Raw genomic sequence first — 13,475 nt, forward strand, 5'->3', positions numbered from 1 at the left:
TCAGCCTGGGTGACAGATTGAGACTCCATTAAAAAAAGAAGAAAGCTCTTGTTTTTGACCTAGCTTGCCTTTCACCCTACTTTCCCCTCTAAATGTAATCATTTCTAGCTTTCAATTTAAAGTGAGAGACATGTGACTCTTACTTTCACTTGAACACTTAGAGGCCATTGTAGGGTTATTAATAGGCTTAATTTCAATATTGTTTCATGGGGAATTGGAGACCCAAGGAGAAGCAGAGAGATGAGGAAAGGGCCTATCCGTGGAGCAGTCAGAACACACACAGCATTTATCTAAGTTAGCTGTCTTATATGGGTTCAGTTCATAGCTCCCCAAAACAATTGCCATAGTAACATGAAACATCACTGATTACATATAATCATAATAGATATAATAATGATCATTTTAAAGTTTGATACATTGTGAGGAATACCAAATTATGGTATAAAGACATGAAGTGAGCATGTGCTGTTGGAAAAATGGCACCAATAGACTTGGTCTATACAGGTGCATCAGTCAAGGTTCTCTAAAGGGACAGAACTAATAGGACAGACGTGGAGTTTATTAAGGGTTATTGACTCACACGGTCACAAGGTAAAGTCCCACAATAGGCTGTCTGCAAACTGAGGAGCAAGAAAGTTAGTCCGAGTCCCAAAACCTCAAAAGTAGGGAGGCCGACGGCGCAGGCTTCAGTCGGTGGCTGAAGACCCGAGAACCCCTGGCAAACCACTGATGTAGGTTCAAGAGTCTGACGTTTGCGGGCAGGAAGCATCCAGCACGGGAGAAAGATGAAGGCCGGAAGACTCAGCAAGTATGCTCTTTCCACCTTCTTCGGCCTGCCTTATTCTAGCTGCACCAACAGCTGATTAGATGGTGCCCACCCAGATTGGGGGTGGGTCTGCCTCTCCCAGTCCACTGACTCAAGTGTTTATCTTCTTTGGCAACACCCTCACAGACACACCCAGGAACCATAGTTTGCATCCTTCAATCCATTCAAGTTGACACTCAATATTAACCATCATAACAGGTTGCCACAAACCTTCAATTTGCAAAAAAATGCATTGTGAAGCACAAGAAAGTGCAATGAAATGAGGTATGTCTGGGTATTCTTTGGGCAGACATACAGCCATATGAAGATACTAGATAAATGATACAGAGTATAGAATGAAGCCTGCAGAGCTCCTGTCTAGGTTCCATTTTACTGACCATGCAACATGCTGCAGGCACAGTCTACCGAATCTCCTTCTGCCTCCCAGACTTTAGCTTTGTTCATCGTGCCCAAACTCTTGGGTTTATTGAAGCAGTTGCTATAGCCATAATAAATTATTGCATAAATCTATTTTTCAGCATGACAGTATGGTATTTGCAACTGTACTTTAAGATATTAAAAAACTCAGCTATATTATAGATTAATTGACGTATGATCTTCCAAATTGACACCAACCTGTAAATTCCCAGTCACTGAAACTGTTTGGTATGTGAAATTAGTTCCAAAAAATTGGTATGTGAAACCAATTTTTTTATTTTTCAGAAGGAGTCTGGCTCTGTCTCCCAGGCTGGAGTGCAATGGCGTGATCTCAGCTCACTGTAACTTCTGCCTCCAGGGTTCAAGTGATTCTCCCACCTCAGCCTCCCGAGTAGCTGGGATTACAGGCACCCACCATAATGCCTGGCTAATTTTTGTATTTTTGTAGACATGGGGTTTCACCATGTTGGCCAGGCTGGTCTTGAAAGAACTCCTGACCTCAGATGATCTACCCGCCTCAGCCTCCCAAAGTGCTGGGATTACAGGCATGAGTCAACACGCCTGGCCCAATTTTTTTTGTTTTACTTTGATATTCCTCCATCTTCGCATTTATTTCAATTCCTTTACTAGAATCATATTCTTATTTATTTTCTCTGTGTGCATTCTTGAAATTTTTCTGCTCGGTAGAGAAGCAATATGAAGCTTCAGGGTTTTATTAAATATATCAAACAGCAGACTCTCTTAATGGTGAGCCAAAGGTTGCTGAAGGGTGTATTTTTTTTTTTTTTTGTCTGCTGTGAATTATACCATCAGGCTTAACAAATTGGTAAGACTGTTTTAAATTGTTAGCTGAATATGTGAGAACTGGCCCTTGCAAAATCAGATTGTTATGTAGCATTATGCCATCATCAAGAGAAATTTTAGCATGTTCTGCTTTCTCCACAAGTAACGTGCTTGTTTTCTTTAGCTTTTCTATTGAGATTGGTTAATCCTTTTTAAACCAGGAAACTCAGACTTAATATATGTAGCCTTTCCTTTGCACAAAATCTTCTATATCTTGCATTTAGCGGCACACAGTCCATCTGTCATTTTAACTGTGCTCACACAAATTGTGCTGGTTTATACGTAACCATAGCTAATTTCATTTGTGTCTCTGAGTTTGTTTTTTGATTGTCAAAAGCAGCTGAAAGTTAGTTGACATTTTAGTACTTTGGTCTCTTTATAAAGATTGATGATATAATATTTCTCCACAATTGTTACCTTTATTTAATGTCATGTTGATACAAAAGGAAACTCCTGACACTAACTTTCTACATTTTAAATCAAATCTTTAGTATCTTCACATAAGTCTCCCCCTAAATTTCTAGTTTTTAGAAGTGATTTTCATACTTACTCATTACATAAATTTGTACAGATTCTTTTCTTCATTTATTTCCATTTCTCCATATATAAAAGAGTTAATGATGTAGCTACCGCAGAGAGGATTGTGAAATTCACTGAGAAATCACAGAGATATGCTGCTTTGGGAAGAGCAGGAAGATCTCCGTGAATAATGGGTTGTACCAGTCTTCCTCCAAACACTTCTCTGACAAGTACACAATTCTGACACATATTTTTGCAGAGCTCTAGGGTTTCAAGTTTTCTCCTTTTATGATGTAATCATTCCCCATGAAGTTTAGTCATATGCTGCTCATTTTCAGTGTCTCTATTTTCTAAATAAAGGCATGAATAGAATCAACTCTTGGATTCTAGAAACTACAATAAACAGAAATGTGTTTAAAGAAAACTTAACGAATCATTGTGCTAACCCTCCCCCATTAGACTGTAGAATGTTAGCTTTAAAAGGAATACCGGGAACATCCAGTCCAATTTTTGCATTTTATAGACAAGAAAACTGAGCTTTTGGGAGCTTGGGGAATCTTGTGATTTTCTCAAAGTAACAAGATGAGTGAAGTGGCAGGTGTGTGTGTGTGTGTGTGTGTGTGTGTGTGTAATTTTTAAAGCATGCAATACTATTATATTTTTCATTTCATTGGTTTCTTTTTAAGGAACTTCAAACTAACATACGTGGTTAAACTTTTAAAGTCCCAAAATACAACTAAAATTACCTGTGGTGTTTCATTTTTTAACCAAAAAACTACTACTGAGTCTTGTGCCTTTAAGAATGATTTCTGGGGCCAGGTGTGGTGGCTCATGCCTACACTATAGCCACAATAAATTATTGCATAAATCTATTTTTCAGCATGACAGTAGGGTATTTGCAACTGTACTTTAAGATATTAAAAAAGTCTAGCATTTTGGGAGCCGAGTGTGAGAATCATTTGAGGCCTGGAGTTTGAGACCAACCTGGGCAACACAGCAAAATTCTGTTTCTGCAAAAAATTATAAATGCTAACCGGATGTGGTGGCATACACCTGTAGTCCCAGCTACTCGGGAGATTGAGGCGGGAGGATATCTTGAGCCCAGGAGTTTGAGGCTGAAGTAAGCTATGATGGCACCACTGTACCCCATCCCAGGGGCTGGAGTGAGACCCTGTCTCAAAAAAAAAAAAAAAAAAAAAAAAGATTTCTGAAAGATTTTATTCAGAGGCATTTCAATATATTTAATAACAGTATATCATGGGCATTGCCCAACAACTAGTGTGTCTGTTCTGGTTCTACCAGCTGCCTATGAGCCTGGGTATATTACTCAAAATAGGCAGTGCCATATGCTGGAAATAAAGAAGTAATCCTTGGACACTGCTGCATCACAATGAAAACCTAAAAATACCTAGTAAAGCTATAATATTTCATTACTAAATTTGTTCAACACAATTTGTTTTTTCTCAAATAATTGAAAAGGAAACACAGGAATTTTTTTTCCTAGATGATATTTCTAGTGGACTAACCACTAGATTTAGATAATAGTAAGAGCCGAACTTCTGGACCTGGGAATATTGCCTCTTCAAGGTAGCATTTTCAATATATTATAAAATAAATTCTGGCAATAGTCATCTACATACGTAATTGGTAGAGCTGTTGTATTGGGCTTGGTGAGTAAGGACAACATATGTGCTTTATTAGCAATGTTCAATAGGGGTTCAATTAATGTTTGCTGATTTACTACAGAATTTCATAAATAATGGCAACAAACTTTTCCCAAAATCAATATGGAAATGAGTTATGGGATTTGCTTTACTGAGCAAGTCTGCATTTGTGGCAGGAACGCATTTTGGTTTTTGTGTTTCCCTGCTATTTGAAAGAACAGATTGAGTGTTCCTTTGTTTTCTTGCTCCTACCTAGAAGAAATTTAAAATAATCATAAACAATCAGTACTAGAAGGAAACCTAAAAATCTAATATAACTTTCCACGCACTGCAAATCCCTTCTACGGCATCCCTGATAAATCTTCACCCAGCTTCTTCTGATACATCCAATGATAGGGAGCTCATAACTTAGTGAGGCATCCTGTTCCTTACTCAAGAGTTCTAGTTGCTATACAAGTCTGTGTTAACCCTTTACATGAGTGTTTCTGAAAGTGCGGTTCCTGGACTAACAGCATCAGCATCACATAGAAACTTGTTAGAAGACAGGCGCAGTGGCTCAGCTTGTAATCCCAGCACTTTGGGAGGCCAAAGTGGGCGAATCAACTGAGGAGTTTGACACCAGCCTGGCCAATATGGTGAAACCCCGTCTCTACTAAAAATACAAAAATTAGCAGGGCATGGTGGTGTGCGCTTGTAGTCCCAGCAACTTGGGAGGCTGAGGGAGGAGAATTTCTTGAACCCGGGAGGTGGAGGTTACAACCTCCGAGCCGAATTGGCACCACTGCACTCCAGCCTGGGTGACAGAGAGAGACTCCATCTCAAAAAAATAAAAACTTTTTTTTTTTTTAAATAAAGACGGGGTTTCACCATGTTGGTCACGCTGGTCTTGAACTCCCGACCTCAGGTGATCTGCCCGCCTTGGCCTCCAAAGTGCTTGGATTACAGGCATGAGCCACCACGCCCAGTCAAAAACTTTTTTTTTTAATTGCATTTTAGGTTTTGGGGTACATGTGAAGAACATGCAAGATTGTTGCATAGGTACACACATGGCAGTGTGATATGCTGCCTTCCTCCCCATCACCTATATCTGGTATTTCTCCCCATGTTGTCTCTCCCCAACTCCCCACTCGCTGCTGTCCCTCCCCTATTTCCCCCCGACAGACCCCAGTGTGTAGTGCTCCCCTCCCTGTGTCCATGTGTTCTCATTGTTCAACACCCACCTATGAGTGAGAACACGCAGGGTTTGATTTTCTGTTCTTGTGTCAGTTTGCTGAGAATGATGGTTTCCAGGTTCATCCATGTCCCTACAAAGGACACGAACTCATCGTTTTTGATGGCTGCATAGTATTCCATGGTGTATATGTGCCACATTTTCCCTGTCCAGTCTATCATTGATGGGCATTTGGGTTGGTTCTAGGTCTTTGCTATTGTAAACAGTGCTGCAATGAACATTCGTGTGCATGTGTCCTTATAGTAGAATGATTTATAATCCTTTGGATATATACCCAGTAATGGGATTGCTAGGTCAAATGGAATTTCTATGTCTAGGTCCTTGAGGAATCGCCACACTGTCTTCCACAATGGTTGAACTAATTTACACTCCCACCAACAGTGTAAAAGTGTTCCTATTTCTCCACATCCTCTCCAGCATCTGTTGTCTCCAGATTTTTTAATGATTGCCATTCTAACTGGCGTGAGGTGGTATCTCAATGTAGTTTTGATTTGCACTTCTCTAATGACCAGTGATGATGAGCATTTTTTCATGTTTGTTGGCCTCATGTATGTCCTCTTTTGTAAAGTGTCTGTTCATGTCCTTTGCCCACTTTGGGATGGGCTTGTTTGTTTTTTTCTTGTAAATCTGTTTTAGTTCTTTGTAGATTCTGGATATCAGCCCTTTGTCAGATGGGTAGATTGCAAAATTTTTTTCCCATTCTGTTGGTTGCCGATTCACTCTCTAATGACTGTTTCTTTTGCTGTGCAGAAGCTGTGGAGTTTGATTAGGTCCCATTTGTCTATTTTGGCTTTTGTTGCCAATGCTTTTGGTGTTTTCGTCATGAAGTCCTTGCCTATGCCTATGTTCTGAATGGTTTTGCCTAGGTTTTCTTCTCTGGTTTTTATGGTGTTAGGTCTTATGTTTAAGTCTTTAATCCATCTGGAGTTAATTTTAGTGTAAGGTGTCAGGAAGGGATCCAGTTTCTGCTTTCTGCACATGGCTAGCCAGTTTTCCCAACCCCATTTATTAAACAGGGACTACTTTCCCCATTGCTTGTTTTTGTCAGGTTTGTCAAAGATCGGATGGTTATAGATGTGTGGTGTTGCCTCTGAGGCCTCTGTTCTGTTCCATTGGTCTATATCTCTGTTTTGGTACCAGTACCATGCTGTTTTGATTACTGTAGGCTTGTAGTATAGTTTGAAGTCCAGTAGTGTGATGCCTCATGCTTTGTTTTTTTTTTTTTTTTTTTTTTTTTTTTGCTTAGAATTGACTTGGCTATGCGGGCTCTCTTTTGGTTCCATATGAAGTTTAAGGTGTTTTTTTCCAGTTCTGTGAAGAAGGTCATTGGTAGCTTGATGAGGATAGCATTGAATCTGTAAATTACTTTGGGCAGTATGGCCATTTTCACGATATTGATTCTTCCTAACCATGAACATGGAATGTTTCTCCAGCTGTTTGTGTCCTCTCTTATTTTGTTGAGCAGTGGTTTGTAGTTCTCCTTGAAGAGGTCCTTTACATCCTTTGTTAGTTTTATTCCCAGGTATTTTATTCTCTTTGTAGCAATTGTGAATGGGCAGTTTGTTCTTGATGTGGCTCTCTTTAAGTCTGTTATTGGTGTATAGGAATGCTTGTGATTTTTGCACATTGATTTTGTATCCTGAGACTTTGCTGAAGTTGCTTATCAGTTTCAGGAGATTTTGGGATGAGACGTTGGGGTCTTCTAGATATACAATCATGTCGTTTGCAAATAGAGACAATTTGACTTCCTCCTTTCCTATTTGAATACCCTTTATTTCTTTTTCTTGCCTGATTGCTCTGCCTCAAAAACTTTTCTTAAAAAGAAACTTGTTAGAAGTGCAAATTCTCAGCGCCAGGTGAGGGTGGCTCACAGCTATAATCCCGACCATTTGGGAGGCTGAGGCTGAGGCTGAGGCAGGAGGATGACTTGAGCCCAGGAGTTTGAGACCAACCTAGGCAACATAGCAAAACTTCATACCTACAAAAAATTTTAAAAATTAACCAGTCATGATGGCACACTCCTATAGTCGCAACTAATCAGGAAGCTGAGGTGGGAGGATTGCTTGAGCCCAGCATTTCAAGTTGCAGGGAGCTAGGATCCTGCCACTGCACTTAAGCCTGGGTGACAGAGCAAGAAGACATTGTCTCTTAAAAATTTTTTTTAAAAAGCCAGTTCTTAGGTTTCCATGCCAGATTTACTGAATCAGAAATTCTAAGAATGGGGCCCAGCAGTGTTTTAATGAGCCCTCAGGTGATTCTGATGCATGCTAAAGTTTGAGAAACAATGCCCTATATAACACTCCACATAGCCGAGCATGGTGGCTCACGCCTGTGATCCCAGCACTTTGGGAGGCTCAAGGCAGGCGGATCACCTGAGGTTGGGAGTTTGAGTGAAACAACATGGTGAAACTCTGCCTCTACTAAAACATACAAAAATAGCCAGGCATGGTGGCAGACACCTGTAATACCAGCTACTTGGGAGGCTGAAGCAGGAGAATCACTTGAACATGGGAGGCGGAAGTTGCAGTGAGCAGAGATCGCACCACTGCACTCCAGCCCAGGCGACAGAGCAAGACTCTCAGATTTAAAAAAAAAAAAAAAAAAAGACTCCACACAACAGAATTGGGTTACAGATATCAGAAATTTAACTGTAAAATTAGATTTAGTACAAAAGGGAATATCCTAGTTCATGAGGCTCAAGATAGTGGAGTACCTCCTGGGATCAGGACCTACAGGACCTGGGCTTCTGGGACTGGAAAGAAGAAATGTCTCACTTCATGTTTGCTCATGAGTGCTCAGAATGGCTCCATCTCCCACCCACCCTCAGCCCATGTGCTGCTCATTTCTCTGTCTCTGCTTGTTTTTATCCTCTTTTACTGCAGACAGACTTCTGCACATGGTGAACATGGCCACCTCCTCTACCCTGCAACCTGCACACATACATACCTTCATATCCCTCTAGGACTTGACCTCAGAGGCAAGGCTATTCCATTCTAGGCTTCAAATCAAGAAATCCCAGGGAAGAACTCCAAGGGCTAGAAATGTTAATGGAAGAAAGGTGTCGGGAAGTCTTGCAGAGGAGATAAATAACGGTAGCTACTGCAGCCTATTACGTAAACTATAGTCAATTTTACTTTGAGCAAAGGAAGTTTAGAAAGATCATTTGCCTTGCCCAAATCACTAAGTCAGTGAAAATCGAAACCAAAAAAACTTAAAAATAGTAATATTTAAGACCATACCATAGTCATTCACTTACTAAGGAATTTCCTAGAAAAAATTAGTTTAGGCTTTAAGTCTACATATTTGCACTGAACTTTCTCCCTCATGGAAAAAAAAAGTTTTATAAAAATAACTGCATGAGTCTAGTAAAACAATTGGTGAAAGAAATATAATTTTTCCTATTGCAGACAGACGGTTGAGATTTTTTTGCATTTATGTCATTCAAAACTGATTGTTACAAACTTTAAACTTGGCAGCAATGTACTCCCAATGGAGGAAGGGAAAAAATCAAGCCAATCTAAAGCCATGAAGATTTAAATAATGTATTTAAGAAAAAGCACAAAATAGGACATTGTGTTTTTTTGCAAGAACTTAGACTTAAGGCTTCCTGATGAAAAAAAAAAAAAAAAATTTCATTTAAGGATTCTACTTTAGCAAACGATTACTTTTTGAAAATGTGCCTTCTACCTAACCCCAGAAAAATGTATACTAATGAAGTATAGAATTTAAGAACATACATAAACAAGGCATCAGTTTCCAAAGGTTTTCTTTCTTTTTTTTTTTTTCAGATGAAGTCTTGCTCTGTAGCCTAGGCTGGAGTGCAGCAATACTATCTCAGCTCACTTCAATCTCTGCCTCCTGGGTTCAAGCGAGTCTCCTGTCCCAGCCTCCTGAGTAGCTGGAATCACAGGCATGCACCACCATGCCTAGCTAATTTTTGTATTTTTAATAGAGATGGGGTTTTGCCATGTTGGCCAGGCTGGTCCCAGCTCCTGAGCTCAAGTGATCCACCCACCTCGGCCTCCCAAAGTGCTGGGATTACAGGTGAGAGCCACTGTACTCAGCCTCCAAATGTTTTCATAGCAATATTTATTTGATCTCTCCAGCCATAAGCTGGTCTTCCCATTTTCCCTTTGAACAAAATAATAGCCCATTATGGCTTTTATTTTTAGGCCATATTATAAACCCTATTAAATGTGCTATATAGCTGAATCAATATAAGAATAAAATATAAAGTTGGGCCTGGCACGGTGGCTTACACCTGTAATCCCAGCACTTTGGGAGGCCAAGGTAGGTGGATCACCTTAGGTCGGGAGTTCAAGATCATCCTGACCAACATGGAGAAACCCTGTCTCTACTAAAAATACAAAATTAGCTGGGCGTGGTGGGGCATGCCTATAATCTCAGCTACTCAGGAGGCTGAGGCAGGAGAATTGCTTGAACCCAGGAGGCAGGGCTTGCGGTGAGCCAAGATCGCACCATTGCACTCCAGCCTGGGCAACAAGAGTGAAACTGTGTCTCAGGAAAAAAAAAAAAAAAGAACCTTAATTCTGGAATTTCCTGATCTTTGAATGTCTACATTCACAACATTGTTGTGTTACACCATTTGTGGATAGTTTCATGAAAATAAGTATCATTCTAGGTTTTGTCTTTCCTCCCCTCCCCTCCCCTCCCCTCCTCTCCCCTCTCCTCTTTTCTCCTCTCCTCTCTTTTCCTTTTCTTTCCTTTCTTCTGGATGGAGTCTCACTCTGTCCCCCAGGCTGCAGTGCAGTGGCACAATCCTGGCTCACTTCAACCTCTGCCTCCCGGGTTCAAGAGATACTCCTGCCTCAGCCTCCTGAATAGGCACCTACCTCCATACCTGGCTAATTTTTGTTTTTGTTGTTGTTGTTGTTGTTTTAGTAGAGATGGGGTTTCACCACATTGGCCAGGCTGGTCTTGAACTCCTGACCTTGTGATCTGCCCACCTTGGCCTCCCAAAGTGGTAGAATTATAGGCATGAGCCACCAAGCCTGACCTATACGAAGTAACTGTTTTTCAATTCTTTTTTTCTCTTTATTTTTTCTTACTGGCCTCTACATTAAGGACTGTTTTTCAATTATTTATTTATTTATTTTTTTGAGACAGGGTCTCACTTGTTGCCCAGGCTGGAGTACAGTGGCACCATCTTGGCTCAATGCAACTTCTGTCTCCCAGGCTCAAGAAATCCTACCACCTCAGCCTCCCAAGGAGCTGGGTCTACAGGCACATGCCACCATGCCCAGCTAACTTTGTCTGAGTGTGGTGTGTGTGTGTGTGTGTGTGTGTGTGTGTGTATTTTTAGTAGAGACAGAGTTTGCTATGTTGTGTGTGTGTGTGTATTTTTAGTAGAGATAGGGTTTGCCATGTTGTGTGTGTGTGTGTGTGTGTGTATTTTTAGTAGAGACAGGGTTTGCCATGTTGTCCAGTCTGGTCTCCAACTCCTGAGCTCAAGTGCTCTGCCCACCTTGCAGTTTTTCAATTTAAAATCATCATTGCCTCTTTCCACAACTTTCTGTCAAACAATCAAGCAGGACAAAAGGCTGCTGCAAAAATAAGAAAACATTAGTAGCTCATATGTAAAGGTCAGATCTTGGTAAAACATGAGCTATTTTTCCATATCCTTTTGCAATAACTGTTAAATCTGGAACTGTGTAAAATAGAGAGATTAAGCCTGGTTTCCCTTCACTTATAATTCCATTTTAGCAGATAACTGGTAAAAATAAAATCAGAGAAACCCAATCCTGTTCTCCATTTTGTACACTAAATAAGTCCACCTACACCATTTTGCCACAAGTAGATTTCTTACAAAATGCTAAATTCCAAATCTTGATGTGGAGATTTCCCCAGATCATTTGAGTCTACTTTCACCAGTCACTTTCTACTGGGACTCAAAACCTGTAACATCCTACAACGAGTTCTTGTTTTAGCAGGAACATATATAACGCCTCTAGCTAGCAGAATCTTGCTTTAGAATGGGTTTTCCTTATGTCTCATTGTGTGCTGGTTCTATGTGGTAACTTTCTTCTCTATTCTGAATTCCTGACTAGTGGAGATTAACATATGATGATAATTTTGATGATGAGTATGATGATAATAATAATGAAGACAGGCTGGGTGTGATGGCTCATGCCTTTAACACTAGCACTTTGGGAAGCCACGACAGGAAGACTGCTGGAGCCCAGGAGTTTGAGGCTACAATGAGCCATGATTGTGCCACTGCACTCCAGCTTAGATGACAAAGTGAGATCCTGTCTCAAAAAAAAGAAAAAAAGAGAATAATGAAGATGACTTCACAATCATTTAAGGAGCACTTACTATGAACCAACCACTGTACTAGAGACAGTCTATTCGTCTATATCTTGGAAATTAGTCCACACATACATGGTAAATCCAGAGATATCACTATAATGAAGATTGCTTTCAAATGTGATTTTCCCCAGCACGTTAATATTTTGTAGCTCTGCTTCTTTGCCACGTCTACTGCGAGAATGAAGACCATTCTCAACAATTAGACAGTCGACGTTCCAGAAAATGTCGACATTACTCTGAAGGGACACAGTTATTGGGAAGGGCCCCAGAGGAACCCTGAGAAGGGACTTCAATCACATCAATGTAAAACTCAGTCTTCTTAGAAAGAAAAAAATGAGGCTCCAGGTTGGCAAATGGCGGGGTAACAGAAAGGAACTGGCTACCGTTCGGACTATTTGTCGTCAAGTACAGAACATGATCAAGGGTGTTATACTGGACTTCCGTTACAAGATGAGGTCTGTGCGTGCTCACTTCCCCATCAACGCTGTTATCCAGGAGAATGGGTCACTTGTTGAAATCCGAAATTTCTTGCGTGAAAAATACATTTGTAGGGTTCGAATGAGACCAGGTCTTGCTCGTTCAGTATCTCAAGCCCAGAAAGATGAATTAATCCTTGAAGGAAATGACATTGAGCTTGTTTCAAATTCAGCGGCTTTGATTCAGCAAGCCGTAACAGTTAAAAACAAGGATATCTGGAAATTTTGGGATGGTATTTATGTCCCTGAAAAAGGAACTGTTCAGCAGGCTGATGAATAAGATGTAAGAGTTGTCCAGCTACAGAAACAAGACGCCAGACGATGCCTAAGACCTACTTGTGATATTTTGAATAATGCAATAAAAGACCTATTGATTTGGGGGGGAAATATATATATATATATATATATATATATATATATATATATATATGTTTTGTAGCTCTAAGTTGTGTGCAGTGGTCCATGCCTGTAATCCCAGCACTTTGGCAAGCCAAGGCCACAGTATTACTTGATCCCAGGAGTTTGAGATCAGCCTGAGCAACATGGCAAACCCCCATCTCTACAAAAATATACAAAAATTAGCTGTGTGTGGTGGCACATATCTGTAATCCCAGCTACTTGGTAGGCTGAGGCAGGAGGATTGCTTGAGCCCAGGAGGCCAAGACTGCAGTGAGCTGTGATGGCACCATTCCACTCCACTCTGGGTGACAGAGTGAGACCGTATCTCAAGAAATATATATATATTTGCAGCCCTTTGCACACGTTACTATTTTGCAGCTAATGTACCCTAATAAGCTTTAAAAAAAAGAAGCCATGAAGTAATCCAGTACTGAACATGGTGCCCATTCACCCCATGATCTTGGCTCTATCTTGGAGGTACTCACTGGATCTCAGTGCATTTGGCCCTCATCTCTGTAACTTGGCAGCATCAACCGTCACTCATACCCTCCTCCATCAAGTAACCATCTCTTTTTCTTAAAGGCAAAGGCAAGTCTTATAAATTTACTTAGTAATATTTCTTTTTTTTTAGAAGCTTAACTATGGTGCATTTTATGAGGATGGGTATTGTTACCTGTTTTTTTTCCATAAACCCTCTTACTTTTAGTGCACAAGTTTGAAGAATGGGTGGTTTGTTGTTTCTGCGCATACTGCAGAAACATTATCTAATA

At 40.4% G+C, this 13,475-nt stretch overlaps 1 pseudogene; it reads left to right on the forward strand.

The window, feature by feature from the left end:
• The first annotated feature begins 12,009 nt into the window (after positions 1–12,009).
• On the forward strand, positions 12,010–12,586 carry LOC105722336 (large ribosomal subunit protein uL6-like; annotated as a pseudogene).
• The last annotated feature ends 889 nt before the right edge of the window (positions 12,587–13,475 follow it).

This window comes from Aotus nancymaae, unplaced genomic scaffold (genome assembly GCF_030222135.1).
Source record: "Aotus nancymaae isolate 86718 unplaced genomic scaffold, 86718_ANA_hifiasm-v0.15.2.pri h1tg000032l_0, whole genome shotgun sequence".
In the NCBI taxonomy this organism is placed as follows: Eukaryota; Metazoa; Chordata; class Mammalia; order Primates; family Aotidae; genus Aotus; species Aotus nancymaae.